We start from the raw sequence: 17,762 nt of genomic DNA, 5'->3' as shown, positions 1-17,762 counted from the left end.
TGCTCCTGCTCCTGATTTCTCGGATGCTTTGATTTTATTCATTTCCTCCTTGAAAACCATTTTTTGCTTTTCACTTAACGTGTATCCGCCTTTGTATTAACAGTTTTGCATAATTCGGCCAATTTGCCGTAAGCCTCTTGGTGCTTGCTGCAGTCCGAATAATCTTTTGACTTTATCCTCCTCAAGCATGATAAATCTCTATACATTTGTATTAATTGAGGTAGGAACTCAGGGTTGGTGGATTTTCACTGTTTGAGAGTGAAAACAAAATAAGAAGAAAACAAAAAAATTATTTGATTGGTAAACCAGTAACTTTTTTTTTCTTCATAAATGCAAACAAACCGCATGATAGCTATGAGGTAGTCGAGCGGATGTATTTCAATTAGCTATTCTTGGTGAAATTTGGTTTTAATAGGTAAATGGCAGACATTCTTAAAGTTAAAACTTGCTCTAAATAATGTACTACAGTTACATTTAATATAAGAAGCAAGTCAAATAATCCAAGTTCCATACCAAAAAATAACAAACTCCCCAGCTCTTGTCCTGCAAATGTTCAGAGAACGTGACATAACAAATCACCTCACAAATCGCTCCTTCTACACAAAAGCTTATTACTTCAGATTGCGTTCTTTTCTACTAAAATTCGTAATGAAACAGGTTTACAGATTTGTCTATGCCCCTTCTACACAAAACCTTTACTTGCATTTTTTTCGGAACGAACGAACAAATGATTGGTATGACACATGAGGCCAGATATGTCTCCACCCCTTCTACACAAAAGCTTTGGTCTACTTGCGTTCTACCGAACAAACTAACGATCGGTATGACACGTAAGGTGAGGGCAGGAGGAAGGATCACGAAGAAGAAAGCCACTACCATGACATTTAAGGAGATGGTGGAAGTGGCCCATGTCCTAGAAAGAGAAGATTATGATTGCAGAATGGCATGATATTAAAAACCGAATATCAGCAAAGACAAGATCCTTGAAAAAGTAATTGCAGTCTTGCAGCACAATTTTTCTGTGAAAAGATCTAAGCTGAAAACTATGGTCCGACCTGAAAATAAGGGCAGAAGAGCAGTTGAACAAGATCTTCAAGATCCTAAAAAAAAGTAAGTGGTATAATCATGCATATAGAAACACTGCACAGACTTGTTTGCTCCTTTTCATTTTCAGATGTCCCAGTATTGTACTATAGATATAGTGCAATCAGCCACATATCTGTTGTTTTTCTTCTGTGACTCCCGGCTTAGCAGGGGATCAGTAGCATATATATGTGTCTTTAATATATTATTTTTTTAGCATCAAGGAAGTATGTACCGACTTGGTTATTATTTTCTTTTGCTGAAGTACCAGTATTTATCTTGAATATATTAAAATCAGAGCCTGTTATTTTTTTCCCCTTTTGATGGTGGTAGCTACTTCATTATCAGTATTACAGTGGGCTAAAAGTGTTGGAAATAGTGCATTGTAATTTGCATTTTGAACTTCACTGGTTTTCAAATACAGACACCATTTTTTGAGCTGAAATGTTTTTTACAGCAAAGAAGGAGAAGAAAACAAAACAAGAAATACAGAAGATAAGGACAGCCATACCGAGAATCACCAGGAGTCTGATGTTTTGCAGGGGGCAGAGCAAGACAGTGCTGTGGTTGTCATCAAAAGTGATGTTCTTGGAACCCCAGAGAAATCAAGTTCTGGTATCTACTGTTTTATTTTTTCTAATTATTAATAAAGATGAAGAACACAGAGCGTGGCCTGAGCATGGCGGCAGGAGGACGCTAATCCGATACTATGGGTGGCCTTGGAACAGGAGGGATGTCGGCTGCCCTTTCGGGGTATACCGTGGATAGCTCCGGCGCTGCCGCTCTCCTTGTGGCCGAAACCCGCTGGTCCGTGCCGCGATGGGGGCGACGGCGAAGACACTCCTCTCCCCGGGCTTCACTCCCCCCACATCTCCCTTGACACCGGTGGTGGGGAACCCCCGCTTCCCTCCGGGAGAGCATGGCCCACTAGCCAGAGCCCTGACAGCCGCAGGTAATACCAGGGTGTGTCACTTCCAGGAGGCAGGTCAGTGGAAACAAGTTGCTCAGATTCAGGCCACCACAACTCCTCCAATGTGATTGTGGTGTGCACTGCTGTTAAGGCACTTCTTATGCTCCTTTTCAGAGGTTCCGGGCCCTAGACGGCCGCTGACGGATTTTGAAACACTATGCTTGCAGGCGGAGCCGATTAGACACTCCCTGGCATACTTGGTAAACTTAACACAGTGCGAATGTTTTTTCAATCTGTTACAGTGCAAATCACAGACAAAAGGCCTGATGGGTCAAGCATAGGTCGAATGGTTGCAGGCATCAAGCGGTGCTGCTCTCAACTTGAGAATGTACCAAATAAAATTGCAGAGATACAGTGCAGTTTGAGAAATCTGCTTGATGTTTTTACTAAATTGTAATATATGTTTGTATAATTGCATTCCATGCCAATTGGCATTTTGACTTTTATTGTTTGGTAAAAAAAAAAACAGTTTCAACAGCAACATTGTATGTTAAACATAACATTCACAGAAAGTTTAAGGCTGGGTTCACACCTAGGCGTATTGAATATGCCCGTCTGTCGCGCGTTTTTTTTACCGCGATCCGCGGTAAAAAAAAACGTGCGACAAACGCGCGTTTCCGAGGGCTACTTGGCTGTATCCCAATGGAAACGCCCAACAAAAATGGCCCAAAGAAGTACATGTACTTGTTTGAGCATAGGCCGTTTTGTAGGGCGTTTCAGACGGGCGGAAATACGGAAAGGTGTGAACCATACCCATAGAAAACAATGGGATTTTCATGTTTGTACGCTTTGTAGAGCCTTCATAGAGCCTTGAACGCGCGACAAAACGTAAAGGTGTGAACAGGGCCTAAAAGAAAAAAAAAATTGACATGCAGCATTTTCTGGCGCAAATGTATCTTTATTTTTTAGATGCAGACTTTGTTAATCTATCACACTATCACAAAGCTATTGTGAAACATCTTTATTTATTGGAATTACAGAACATATACAGGTAGCATCATACCATTTAAACTCCAATACACAAAACTTCCCAAAGACAACCTAATGTATTGCTTTGCAATGATTCTTCATTCGTCCTTCTTCTCGAGGCCACTTTCCTTTTGAGCATGTGCATTGTTCCTCATGAGATTTTGGACGAACGAAAAGCCCACTGACACATCAATTTTCCAACCAGTCCGAACGGAAAAATTTGATCACAACATGTAAAACGAAAATCAGGGATGTTCCATCAACTGATAGATTTTTGATTGAAAGATCATTCGTTTTCCATTTCTGACCGAAAATCTACTAGTGTATGGCCACCTTTACACTCATTTAGAAAAAAATTGTTTTTTACAGGCTGTATACAGATTTGTAGATTAACCACTAGCAGCAACTTTTTGTTTGACTCCAAATTCCTAGGTTTAGCGACGTTGAAGTAAAGTAGTCACACAGGTGGGTCTGTCATTTGAATGAGTCGACCCATGGGGGGACCAAGTACAACCGCTCCGCTCCAGTAATGGAATATCCCTCTTCATCCTTACATCTAATACACTGTATAGAACTTGATGATACACTGGTCCTTAGACTGCTGGAGTGAGGGGAGCAAGGCCGAATGGACCGGTCTAGCAGCCAACCAGGATTATCGTTCCTTAGACAAAACAAGCACTAGCGAGGTAAGATTTTATATGCCTGTAGTTCTTCTTTAACACCAACTCTGCCTAGTAAATGACTAGATTTTTACTACTTTGACTTACAGCCATCTTTGACTTTACATCTTGCAATATTACGAAGGTGACCCTTCAAAACTAAGGAGAAATCTGTATAGTTCTGAAACTGCCTGCAGGTCCTTGAAAAGAATCAATGAGCTTTGCAAGAAGAACATTGGATGATCAGGAACATGGACATAAGTGTAGTTTTTACCCTAATTCCCCCTCCCCCAACAGTGGTTTCAAAATGTGCCAGATAACAAATGGGAATTACTAAGGCACCAGACACTTAGTGTTCCATTTAAAATAGTTCCGCCTACACTTGTCAATGCGATCTAGGGGTGCTAGTGCTGTGCGAACTGCATCTACCTGGCCATACATTGGGTGGAACCAGTGGCGTCACAAGGGGGGTGCAGGGGGTGCGGCCACTGGTTCCACCCATTGTATGGCCGGATAGATGCAGTTCGCACAGCACTAGCATCCCTAGATCGCATTGACAAGTGTAGGCGGAACTTTTTTAAAGTTGGAGGGGTGACAGAAAAATGACTGAGTCATTTTGGTGTCACACCTTATGAAATGTCGGGCACTCGGTCACTGACCGAGAGCCTTACAGTGTCAGAAGGGAGGAGGTGACCCGGCGGCATACCTTATCCCCGCTGGGTGGATGTCCCCTCCTCTCTCTGCTGGCGCTCCATCACCAAGAGGGTCGCCGTCAGTCATCAGAAAGACCACCGCGCATGCGCGATGACGTCATCACGCACTCGCAGCAACTTCACACGCATGCATGATGACGTCACGGTGGTCAGTGGGTGGAACTTTTATGAATGAAGCCCTTAATGCAATATTTGGATTTATTTGGTTGAGCAGTATAAGAGCCAAATCTGATTTCACTTACTGGAAGTTATAACAGACAAAGATAAATTAGGATTGGGTCCTATGAGTTGTTGGAATCTGCAAATTGCTGTTTGTTTTATAGAATAAACCCGAATGCATGTAAGCCGTAAGGATATTTTAAACTATCTGCACTTTTCCACTACAAGAAAAATCAATCCCAATTTCTTTCATCACAGCAAAAGTAAATTTGATGGCATTCTTTGAAAATCTTACGTTAATTAAACAAAGTTAAACAAAAAAGATACCTAATTAACTCAAACAGGAAAAAAATTCCTATTTCAGGTAAGAAAACACAGGACTATAGCTTGAATCTGGAAAGCTGGTGCAAATGAATTTACACTGATAAGGTGCTCAAATGACATTCAGCTATCTAACAAATGAAATCAACACAAAAGTTAAATTGCTTCTATGACGCTGAATACTAAATTCATGCTTAGAGCAGCTTTTTCAAATTAAACCTGTCTAATTCCTCTCAGGTTTTAAATCCTATTCTTCTGCAGAAAAGGATGCATGCAAAATTAATGCCATCAGCTATTGTAGGACTGTTTTGATTCTGTTTTCATTATGGATCATGAAAGCGCTGTTCAGGACAGGAGGGTATTGTAATATATACCACAGTTACATAGTTACATAGTATTTGAGGTTGAATAAAGACATTAGTCCATCAAGTCCAACCTATTAGGATCTCATTCTAGGAGTACCCGTACCCCTGTATATTACGGTCCCTTAAGAAATCGTCCAAAAGTTTCTTGAACAATTCCACATTATTTGCTGAAATCACCGCCTGTGGCAGTGAGTTCCAGACCCTAACTGATCTTACTGTGAAGAACCCCCTTCGCCCCTTGTGCTGGAATTTTTTTTCCATCAATTTTAGGTGATGGCCTCTAGTTTTTGTAACGGAGTTAATTTTAAACAGTTTATCGCTAATGTTGCTACCACCATTAAACATTTTGTACATGGAAATCATATCCCCCCTTAATCTCCTCACCTCTAATGTGAACATGTTTAAATTTAGTAGCCTCGTCTCGTAGCTCTGGTCCTCCATACCCCTAATTAGTTTGGTTGCCCTTCGCTGGACTTTTTCCAACTCAAGGACATCTTTTCTTAGTACTGGTGACCAGAACTGGACCGCGTACTCCAGATGAGGTCGAACCAATGATCTATAAAGTGGCAAAATTATAGACTTGTCCCTGCAATACATCCCCTTTTTAATACAGGACAAGACCCTGCTAGCTTTGTTTACAGCAGCCTGGCACTGCAAACTACCTTTCAGTTTGTGGTCTACAATGACCCCCAAATCCTTCTCCATTTCTGACTTCCCCAGCGGCATACCCATAATTGTATAACCCATTTGTTTATTTTTAATTCCAAAGTGCATTACTTTGCATTTATCGACATTAAACCTCATCTGCCACATTAATGCCCACTCCCCTATTTTATCCAGGTCCTCCTGTAATGTTATAGTGTCTAAGTCCGTGTCTATTACCCTCCCTATTTTGGTGTCATCCGCAAACACGGAAATATCGCTGTTAACACCCTCCCCGATGTCATTAATAAATAAGTTGAACAATATGGGACCCAGCACAGAACCCTGAGGCACACCGCTCATTACACTAGCCCAGTCTGAAAAGGTGCCATTTACAGATACCCTCTGGACACGTTCCCGTAGCCAGTTCTCTATCCACGTACACACCACCTCATCTATACAGTGATCTGCAATTTATCACATCTTTTCCTTCTTATTTCTAAGACAAAATCAGACTTCTTGTTTCTGACTTCAATTCACAAAAGTCTAATGTATGTGGTATTTTCATTAACTAGTGTTATTAGATTTTTTTTCAATAAATATACTTATTTTTCAACTCACTAAATGCTTCACTGCATGGATCAGCTGAATTTACCACATTATTTTATTGATTTTTTCAGTATTTTGAGAGTAAAATATTAAAAATTATTGCACAGGTTGTGGCTCCCTTAAGCCCAACTAAAGGCTTGGGATTCTCCCCTCCCTTTAAGCCTCCCACCCCTTGGAGCACCCCAGACACCTTTTCCCCCCAAAAATCTGAATGTATACCTTTTTTCTAGGTCTGATTTGCTGCCATCACAGGTTCTTTTCACTCTCTTTTTCCTCTAGATGTTGGTGGATCCTAAATAATGTAGAGACACTGTCTGAATAGTGCTGTGCATTATTCAACTTGGAAGAGGTGTAGCACTGCATCGCTAAATCAATGGGACAGTCAAGTAAGGGAAGTGGGTATAGAAGCTGGAGCTGATTTTTCATTTAAGAGCTGTGGGGTATCCATATGTTTATTTTTTTGCCCAAGTTGGAATTGGGCTTTGACATGGCAGTTGCAATAACTGTGACTTTTAACGAGGGTAAAAAGAGCTGTTAGAGGAGCCATTTAAGGTAGTGATAAAATAATGCCTTACGAAATATAGCAATGATTCATATGAAAATAAGGCTTTCAACAGTTAAATATACTCCACTTATAAAAAAATTATGAAAAATTGTGGGAAAAAAACATGGCGTATATAATTCCTGTACAAGCCATTTTGTAATTTCATGTTATTAAAGGACTTTTAAAATGACCTTGTTAAAACTGCAGCCATTGGAATTCTCTAAAACTTTCAAAGAAATTCAATTCAATATGGCAACCACAGAAATGCATTTCCTGCTTCTCTTATTGGTTGACAGGTTTTCTCAGAAGTCTGCGCTAAGATACAAGTAAAATGTTTTTCTCAACAAAAGTGAAGTCACTCTTTAACCCTTTCACTGATAAGTCATTTTGCACACATGTTATAATCCAAATTTTAGGCCTGAAAATTACTTAAAACCCCCAAGAATTATATATTTCCTGAAAGCAGAGACCCTGTAAAATAAAATGGCAGTAGTTACACATTTGTATGTCACATGATATTAGCACAACTCTTTATCGAACCCAAAATTTCAGTAAAAATAACACTTCTGTTAATTATAGTGCACAAAAACACAATATAATACCTATGTTTTGTAAAGTATAAAAGATAAGGTTGTGCCAAGTAAATAGATACCCAACATACTAAGCCTAACAATTGTGTGCTTCCTTGAAATGGCGACAAAATACAGGACACCAAATTGTCCACAGGCAATGTTTAAAAGCTTGTACAGTTCATCACTTTCGAGTTAAACATAAATATTGGCCCTTGAAATATTGCTCTCATTCTGTCATTCTGGCACATGCGGTAATACCCAACATGTGTAGCGCAGTCTTCGTTTTCGTACAAAGGCGTACCCGCCATGTGTTTACATTAGTATACGTGCATTCGTGGGGGTAAGGGACTCTTTATTTACTCACAAACCCCCTATGTCATAGCATATTAGTGGTGACAGGTTCTTGTTAAGGTGCCATTAGGGGTCTATTTCCACTTTCCACTTCAAAGTAGCTATTCAAAGGCAGTTAGGGATTGAATTAGTCAAAGAATGACAGCTGAGGAGCCAGAATTGATGCAATCAGTTTTGCTTCCAATTCCATTCAGCGAGGAGGAGATCGGTGAACGGTGCTTATATGTCTCTCTCCCACTTCCCACCGACACCCATGATGCTCGTCCCAGGCCCAGGAGGTACAGCGGAGTCTAGGAAGCAAGGCAGGAAGGTGGCAAACATTGGGGACATCTTTATTCGCTGTCATTTGCCTTATCAAACACTCACTAGACTTTTTAGATCGATTAGAATTACAAGTGCCAACATGCTCTGTGAACAGGATCACTGATGTATTTACTTTCTGTGTAGAGCTATAGATCCCAAAATATCCCACTGATAACACTCTGTAGAACTACAAGTTCCAGCATGTACCATTGCTACAGCTTACGTACCCTAGGAGCCAGGGCTGTCTTTATAATTAGGCAGCCTGAGGTGGTTGCCTCATGCAGCATCTCATTAGGTAACTTAGGGGGGAAGGTGGCAGGTAACAGCTCTTAGCAACCTGTGATGTTCTGGCCGACGTCTCGCCCATCTCACTAAAAAAAAAAGTCTATGAAAAAAGTCCGCCCCCCCCACCTTCCTGGTAACATTCATCACCATCACTCCCGGCCCCCCCTAGTCTAGGGACACCCCTGCTAAGAGCTATAAGTCTCAGCATTTCTAAATTATTCCAGCATGTACCAATGGAAATAACTGCATGTTTGTTTATTAAAACATTTTAAAGTTTACTGGTGTTTGTTTATTAAAAGACAAGGCGTTTTTAAACTTTTAAAACTTTTTTTTCAATAAAGTTATTTCTGTTTCTACTTATTTCTCCTCATCCCTTCCACACCAGTTATGAATATTATAATGTAAGGAGATCTACCAAGGTATCCCATGTTTTGTTCAGGAGAGGGTATCTACTCATGATGTATTCTTCAATTCTGTAACTCTATTTTAAAGTCTTATGATTCAACTACTATGAGTGGCTACAAGAATTGAGGCAGGGTTCAGGCATATCTCTAGGGAGAAAGAACATTTCTGGCTCACCCCAACACACCTTCTCAATGCATTTTGCATGGCAGCACAATAACTTGACTGCACTGCCAACAATTCTGAATGCACTTTTTTGGTGCATTATGGTGCAATCGAAGCGCATACAAATGCATAAATCAATTGGTGTGCTAATGACGTGTGAGAGTATGAACCTAGACAGCTTTCTGTTACTATATTATAAAAATAAAAAAAAATAATATAACTTTTTGGAATTGTTCTGGGGTGATCTTTGGGAAATCACTTTTTTTTTTAGAATAATCTATTTGGTAGTAGAGAAAAACCAAAGTTTACAACAAATTTATGAGAACTGTACTTGTAGAAATATTGTTAAGATTGTAATGCAATGCTGAGCACCGCAGACTTTTCTTTCCACTCTAGTAAAACACCTTTGCAGGTCTTGCCAGCAGTAAAATCTTATTGGCTGCATTGCAGTTTACTAAGTGGATGTCTTATTGTTCATTTGTCCATAAGGTCATTCACAATAAGGTTATAATGACAGTAAAAAATATGTTTTTTCACCAACATTTTTCAAAAGAACTTTAGCATTGTTGTAAAATGACAAATCCTTGCTTTGGTGTTTAGTTCCTTTTGATTGATAATGCCATTAATTCATCGTTAAGTGCTACTCACTCAAATGTAGGATATTGCTTTTATCAACAAAACGGTGATTACACCATCCTACACACACCTCTGCAGCAACAACAAAAAAAGAAAAGTAATGGAAGAACGTAATAAACTTAATATAAAAGAAGTGCACTGCAAGATTTTCTTTCTGTGGAAGGATTTATTGCTGCTAGGTCACTTTGTATCAGAAAGACAAAAAAAATGAGCCTCTGGGATCGCGTTTAGAATTGGAGAGATACATCAACGTTTTTTGCTCATGACTGCACAGTGATAAAATGGTAATAAAAATATTTGATGCTCTGCAATTAAATAAAACATGATTACACGGTCATTTATCATGCCACAAACCTACATAAGGAAAACATAAACATTTTGATCTCAGATGGCAAAAAAGCAATGTAATATGAAGAAATGTTTCCTAAACCCCTAATACATTAATCAATGCATAGGCAGTGTAAGTATGAAATAAAGAGCAATTTGTTTTGCAAATTGATTTCACTCTTTTACAATGAAAGATAAGAGTACTCAACATAAGTCATTTGCATACATATTAAAGCAGACTACGTACCTGAATCATGCACAGAAAAAGGTGATTATGTAATCAGCATAGTTCTATGGAATATCATAGTTCTGATTTCATTTTAAAGAGAAAGTCCAATATTTTACGTTTAATTAGATAGTTATCTGCAGCCTTGATTTTCTGTTTTTCATCATGCAGCACTAGATGCTGTCAAGCTAAAGAAGACAATCATGCCCATTAATATACAGTACTATATGCATTGTAAGTGTGTGAGAGACAGCATAATGATCAGTGAAGGTTTTTTCTGTTTACTAGTGTTTAAACAACACAGAAGAGGTACTGTTCTGCTTGAGCTGCTTGTCCATTAACAGGCAGGAAAACAAAAGGCCATGGCTAGGGCTAATTTTTAGTGAGTGAGGGTATGAACACTTGACTCCTACTGTATTTTTGGGAAGCTTATATTTTAAGCTGTGGATACTGCAGGGTGCTTCATAAACTTAAAATGTCATCAATACTCAGATGCACTTACTTGTTTGGCTAATGCAAAACTTGTCAGATTGTCGGTCCTTTCAGAACAAAAACACAGCTTAGGTACACAGCAGGAGCCTGAGGTGGTAGAAACATTTTTAACATAATAAGCATCTTTTGTTACAGGAGAGGAAAAGCCATTGTCTGAAATTGTAACTCACTTTAATGAGAAATCTAGATATATGGAGTCTATTACATTGTCATTGGAATCATGTCTCTTCTCAGGCACACCTTGGCTTTGGTAATCCTATTCATACACTAGTCTATTTAGTAGGAGTACCCAAGGATAATGTTTTGATTATTAATTGTTTGGTAGAAAACGTCTGACTTTATTTAATTGGTATATTTACATATCAATTAAAGGATAGTGATGTTAAGTGCATATAAAGAGGGAAACCCCACTTTTTGTGTGTTTTTTTGCTTGAGGTCCCATCTTAAAGTGACACTATACTCAGGAGTTAAATCTTAAAAATGCATTTATGTACCCCAACTATTAACAAAAATGTATCTCATTTGTGTATCACTCAGCTGTAGATCCTCAACTCATTTCTGAATTGACACTGTTCTTCCTTCTTGCGGGTGGCTACTTTTGTTCCCCATGGTCCTTGTGTGTTTTGTAAAGTAGCCACCGTTTTTAAGCTCATTCCTGTGATGGACTCCAATCTCAATACAAATTAGTAAACTAAATGTGAGATTGTAGTCTATCTCAGGAGTGAGCTTGGAGGGGTGGTAAGTTTACAACACCCACAGGGACCATGGGGAACAAAATTAGCCATGCTCCAGAAAGAAGGACAGTGTCAGCACCAATTCAAATATGATTTGAGCATCTACAGCTAAGTTATACACAAATAAGCAATTTTTTTGCTTGGGGTACTTGAATGCATTTTTAAGCTTTATACACAAATAAGTTACACTTTTGCAGCCCAGATCTTTCACCAATTGAAAATATTTGGCACATCTTGAAATAAAAAATATGACAAAGAAGACCCAGGACTGTTGATCAGTTAGAATCCTATATCAGGCAAGAATGGGACAACATTCCTCTCCCAAAACTCTAGCAACTGGTCTCCTCAGTTTCCAGACAATTACAGAGTGTTGTTCAAAGAAGAGGGGATGCTACACCCTGGTAAACATGGCCCTGTCCCAGCGTGTTGCTGACATCAATTTCAAAATTACCTTATTTTTTTCTTAAAATTGTACTTTTCTCAGTTTAAACATTTGATATGTTTTATCTTTTCTATTGTGAATAAAATATGAGTTTATGAGATTTGCAAATCATTGCATTCTGTTTTTATGTAGATTTTACACAGTGTCCCAACCTTTTTGGAATTGGGATTGTCCATCAGTACATCAGGCTGAAACTAAGGGAGAAACTTGATTTCCATTTTACTTTCCATATTCTTCTTTTATAATAACTATAGAATTAAGTTTTATCTGGAGTTTCAATGAGAGAAAATAAAAAATAACTCCACAACTTTTTCTTTTGCAAAAAAAGGTATAAATCATATGAATAAAAGCCTATCTTTTAAGCACTCCTGTCAGTGGTATGTGTCTAGACCAGTGGTCTCAAAGTACCGGCCCGGGGACCAGTTGTGGCCCTCGTCCTAGTACTATGTGGCCCACAGCCAGCTCACAAGTCTGGTTCGTGGCCACGGACCGTGTACCAGACTTGCGGGAGCAGCAGCACGGTCTGCATTTCTGTCGGAGGCAGACCGCATAGCTGTTTCTGTTCCGGCACTCGGATCCTTTCGGCCGGCGTCTTCTCTAAACGCTGGCCGAAAGGATTGATTAGATTAGTAAGGTCTGCAGCAGACATTACTAATCGCCACTAGATCACCAGGGATCGATTATCGTGGCTCACAGCCTCCTCCCTGCAACAAGATAAGCAGGAGAGGGGGCTGTGTATTTAATTTACATGTGGGTGTGCAGTGGGGGGCTGGGGGAAGACTGGGAATTATATTATGTTTTATGGGGGGGGAGGGGACTGGGAATTATATTATGTTATATGTGGGGGGGGACTGGGAATTACACAGTTTTATATGTGTGGGTGGGACTGTGAATTATGCTATATGTTGTGTGTGTGTGGTTTAAGGGCTCGGTAGCCCACTTTTATTCAAAACAAAGTTCACATATCCGTCTTGGATACCCTCGCAGGGGTTGTTCAACATAACATTCTTGCAAGGTTTAAAAACAACACAATAGCAGCCTCCTGGCTTCCACTTTAAACAGTAGCACTTCTGGCCCACTGGTCCTCTTTGAAGTGCTGACCCACGCTGATACTGGTGGCCCCTCAGGCTCACGGCTCTTCTAGCCTCACCAGTTCTCTCCTAGCCTCCCTGGCTGTCTTAGTGTGCCTCCAGCACACTCACCACCTGACTCCTCTCTGACTTCTGGGGGTGTTCTCCTAACACCTGAACACGGTCTGTTCCTCTTTCCCTGCAGGAGCTAATTCCCCTAGCCAGCATCCTTTTCTTAATGGCTTTAGGAATCCCTAAACGCACCTAAACCTACAGATATGAATGGAGCCTTATTGTGTGTGTATTGGGGTCCGTAGTACAATATCGCATATAATTACATTTTATTTTAAAGGAGAACTATGGGGTAAGTGTTTTTCCCCATAGTTCTCCTCCGGGGTCATGGGATGACATAAACTAGCGTCCTCCCGTGACCCAAAGCTCAGTATACAGCGAGCTACAGTGAGCGGTATACTGAGACCGCCGCATCCTGGACGGATTCCTGACATTACTGTCGAGATCCACCCAGCTGGGTGAGTGACAGCGAGCTCTGCCTATCTAGAGGCAGAGCCAGCTGTACCCGCCCCCTCCCCCCGTTTCGTTCCTCCAGTCAGCACTGGAGGATCGGAGCGGGGGGAAATCCCTGCAGGGAGCCGTGAGTGACAGTCACGGCTCTCTGCAGGGACAGGATTGAGAAGAGAGCGAGCGACGGTATGTGTTCGCTCACTTCTCGATCTATTGAGCCGACGTGTGACACTTTCATTGTCACACGTCAGCTCGAACTATGAGGATGAGGGATTTTCACTTACCTCATAGTTCTCCTTTAAAGTTTGAAATTTGGCGAGCGGCCCCCATAGGAGAAAAAAATTTGTCGAGTGGCCCTCGAGGGAATTGAGTTTGAGACCCCTGATCTAGACCTAACTACTGTTATCTGCCACTTTTGCTGAACAGTTTAACCCGCAGATGCTGCAGTGCCGTCCGTCCGTTTTTTTACTACGGGCGGACGGCAAGAGGTTAAAGGAAATATAAAAATAACAGATCTACTGTTAGGATTAACTGGTAATATAATTATGTTAGAGGGGGCATTCAGAAAAGCAAAAACTGCTGTGTTAATGCAAGTTGCTAGACTGCATTATATTTGTCATTTTTGATCTTGCCCATTATTTCACTTTAAGTTAAGCAATCTTTTTGGAAGATGAGTTGGTGGAAATACTGCTTTGTTAGTTCTTGAACAGGGTAGTATATAGTTTTACTTGACTGTGTGTGTGTGATTATGTGTGTATCACTTTTTTTTTGTACAGTTGTAATTATCCCATCTATAAATGTTTGTAACCGGCACTTTTTTTCGCTGAGCCAATGTTCTTTAACGTTCTTACATGTTTTTTGGGTACAAGTATATTTGTATGAGTATTATGTAGAAGAGCACAAAGATCTTTTAGTTGTTGCATTATTACAATAAATATAGACTGTTGAAAGCAGACATTCCAAATTGAGAGGCTGGAGAAAATATGTTTCCTCTGATAGAAGCAGAAAAGGGTCTGCAAACCACAATTCTGGACAAACAGATCTGCAAATTGTCTGATCGGGAAAATACTAAACGCATTTCTCTGATTTTCCAAACTTAGGTGTTCTGAATATCCTGATCCAGAAGGTATCCTGCAAATCACATTTGCTACAATTGTAAATTGCACTACACTAATAGGATGATTTGGAAGGCACATAGTCAAGTCTTCTGGATATTCTCCTGGTCCTGCAAAACATTAGATCTGCCTTTCCTAAATGGGCTATGGCTGTATGTTTTTGGTTGCACTGGTTACCTGTTTTCTAGGATTCACCCGGCCTTATGTTATGTAATATCTACATATTATTTTTTTCATCTTCTGTACTTTTGGATGGCTTGAGCATTTTCCTTTTTTTCTCATTTTCTTGGACCTTACATTCTTCTGTTTCCATGAACTCTTTAAAATGTTGTCTTTCCATAGGTGTCTGAAGAACTTGCAGCTGATATAAACACAATTATTCACATCTTTCCGTGGTCGATTTACTGTACCTCACAGAATGTACTTTGCTGGAACAGCACAGAGCTAAATGCTTTGTATTACTGTAACCCTTCCTCCATATAGAACTTACAGCTTAGTCTGTCCTTTCCCTTGAGAAATCTGTCGAAGCACAATGTGAATGCATGAACCGTGCTTTTTTTTATAGCATTTTGGCAGGCTATTACATTGGTAGTAAACAGAGAGGCATTGTTTGATGTGAAAAATAGAAAAATGATACGGCATCTGTACGTTAACATGCAATAGCAGGAAAAAACAAACAAACAGAGAACATCAATCTAGTCAATAGTATGACAGCAAGCAGCAAGCGTTATTCTGAAGAGAACATTTCAAGTTATGTTTTTCACTTTGTTTCATGCTATCTTCCAGTTTTAATAAGACTTCTTTTCCCCCAACATAATATATTTACTTAAGGGAAAAAATACCTCATTAGGTTGTGCAGTGATAACTAAGCCTTGCATTCCGGCAGTTCTGAAATATGGAAATTGGTTGCATTCATTTTCTTGACGCAATTGTTGGAGTAGACCACACAAATATGCTAAAAAGCTTGTCTTTGAGTGTAAACTAGCTGTTCTGATCACTGAGGAAAATAAGAAATACTTTATTTATCACTGGCAAACGTTTGTCAGCAAGTTGGATGAAAGAATGTTGCTGATATCTAAGTGGCCTTTGAAAAGACATCATGCAACTCACTACTAGTGGCTTTAGATGAAACTTCACATGACCCTTTCCATGTCAAAATACAGAAGATGTATGCTTTCAACCTGCATACCTAAAGCAAGCAAGAGACATGCTAAAAAGTCAAATTCTACCAATGCATTCCTCTATGTATGATGATTAATAATAACATAAACATGTCAGGTGTAAAATGCTGTGATTTTGAAATACTTTCACTTGTGAAGCATTCACTTCCTGCTTTGAAAGGGCAAAATGACATCAGTTTGGCAAAGCAATGCACACTGGGATTGCCTTGTCATCAGCAGGGTTATCTAAGTGGCCTTTGAAAAGACATCATGCAACTCACTACTAGTGGCTTTAGATGAAACTTCACATGACCCTTTCCATGTCAAAATACAGAAGATGTATGCTTTCAACCTGCATACCTAAAGCAAGCAAGAGACATGCTAAAAAGTCAAATTCTACCAATGCATTCCTCTATGTATGATGATTAATAATAACATAAACATGTCAGGTGTAAAATGCTGTGATTTTGAAATACTTTCACTTGTGAAGCATTCACTTCCTGCTTTGAAAGGGCAAAATGACATCAGTTTGGCAAAGCAATGCACACTGGGATTGCCTTGTCATCAGCAGGGCATTGCTGGGAAATCTAATCTGTAATCTCATGAGATCTCAGAGAAAGGCATTTTCCTCCCCTGAGATGATGTGCATGGTCACATGTCCTAGTCACGTGTCTAGACACATGTGCCAGAATGCCAGGAAGTAAGAGGAGAGCTTGTAATCTGCCCTTAGTAAACATGGCCACTGTCATAAGACTGGGGAAGAAAAGAGAAGTAAGGTATGCAAAGAATACAAAGTCGGCAATTATCTAGAAGTATGTATTTGTAGATTGTCAATACTAAATATTTCTAAAGGTGTGTTTGTTGTTATTTTAAAGATATGGGTAAAGGTCTGCTTTAATCAAGAGTAGCATCTGCTAACCACATTAAAGCCTGTCTCCAAGGAAGCTCTCCCCCTTAAATTCCTCCCTCTGGACTCACTGCAACACATTCAATAGTTTAAAAAATAAATACATTCTGAAGCTCTTTTTTACTCACCTACCTCCACTGTCTCTATCTCCCGCTAGTGCCGTTTCCTGGAGTGATGACCACTAATCCAATGCTGCAGTCTGTACCCTCTGCCGACCGGTAGCCTCTTCATGATGTCATCGTGCTGTACAGCCTTTTAAAGTCTGAATGGGCCAAAGTGTCCATGTCTCCCAGTTTGCAACTTTTACAACTGAAGAAGAACTCTTCTCCTGTGTAGTGAAGAAGACAGAATGTTGCATTCATGTGGTGTTAAAAATATAAAAAATACACGGTTCTGACTATTTTTCATTAGAATGGCCTTACACGTGGTATTTACAATTCGGACAATTCGGGCTGAAAGATGTATCCCAAATTATCCAAGTTGTGATGTCACAATGCCATTTACCCAGGGAGTTTCCTAAGGGAAGTGACCTCAATTAGAATAAGGTGGGATCTTCAGAGTTTACAGAAGTGAAGTACCCAGAATTCCTCACCACATGAATGCAGCTGAAAACTAAAAAACCTGGGGTGTCACATGACCACACATTTAGGTAAGTGAAAGAGGTTTTCTTTAAGTAACACAACAGTTACAAACTTCAAGTAAAATGAAGATCTTTTGAGAAGGAAAGGTCTATTGGAAGTCCAAGCGTAATGTAAAGGAGTGAACCCTACTAACGCCTCATCGCGTTTCACAGTGGCAGGTACTTCATTATAAGGCCTAACATAAGGACTACTGTGTATGTGTATATTTTGTTCAACAAAAAAAAAACAATAATCATCTCCCAATTTAAATCAGAACTCTGTGCAAAAATGTGGGGGGCTACAACCGCAGTACGAGGGTTAAGTGCTCATATTTCTCTAGGTGCTAGAAACATTTTTATACTCACTCTATGGGAGCCTCTACCCCCCCCCCCCCCCCCC

The sequence above is a fragment of the Nanorana parkeri genome, unplaced genomic scaffold, assembly GCF_000935625.1.
Source record: "Nanorana parkeri isolate BGI_ZX_2015 unplaced genomic scaffold, ASM93562v1 scaffold37, whole genome shotgun sequence".
Classification (NCBI taxonomy): Eukaryota; Metazoa; Chordata; class Amphibia; order Anura; family Dicroglossidae; genus Nanorana; species Nanorana parkeri.
The sequence above is the reverse complement of the archived record's forward strand: the minus strand, read 5'-3'. Positions refer to the sequence as shown.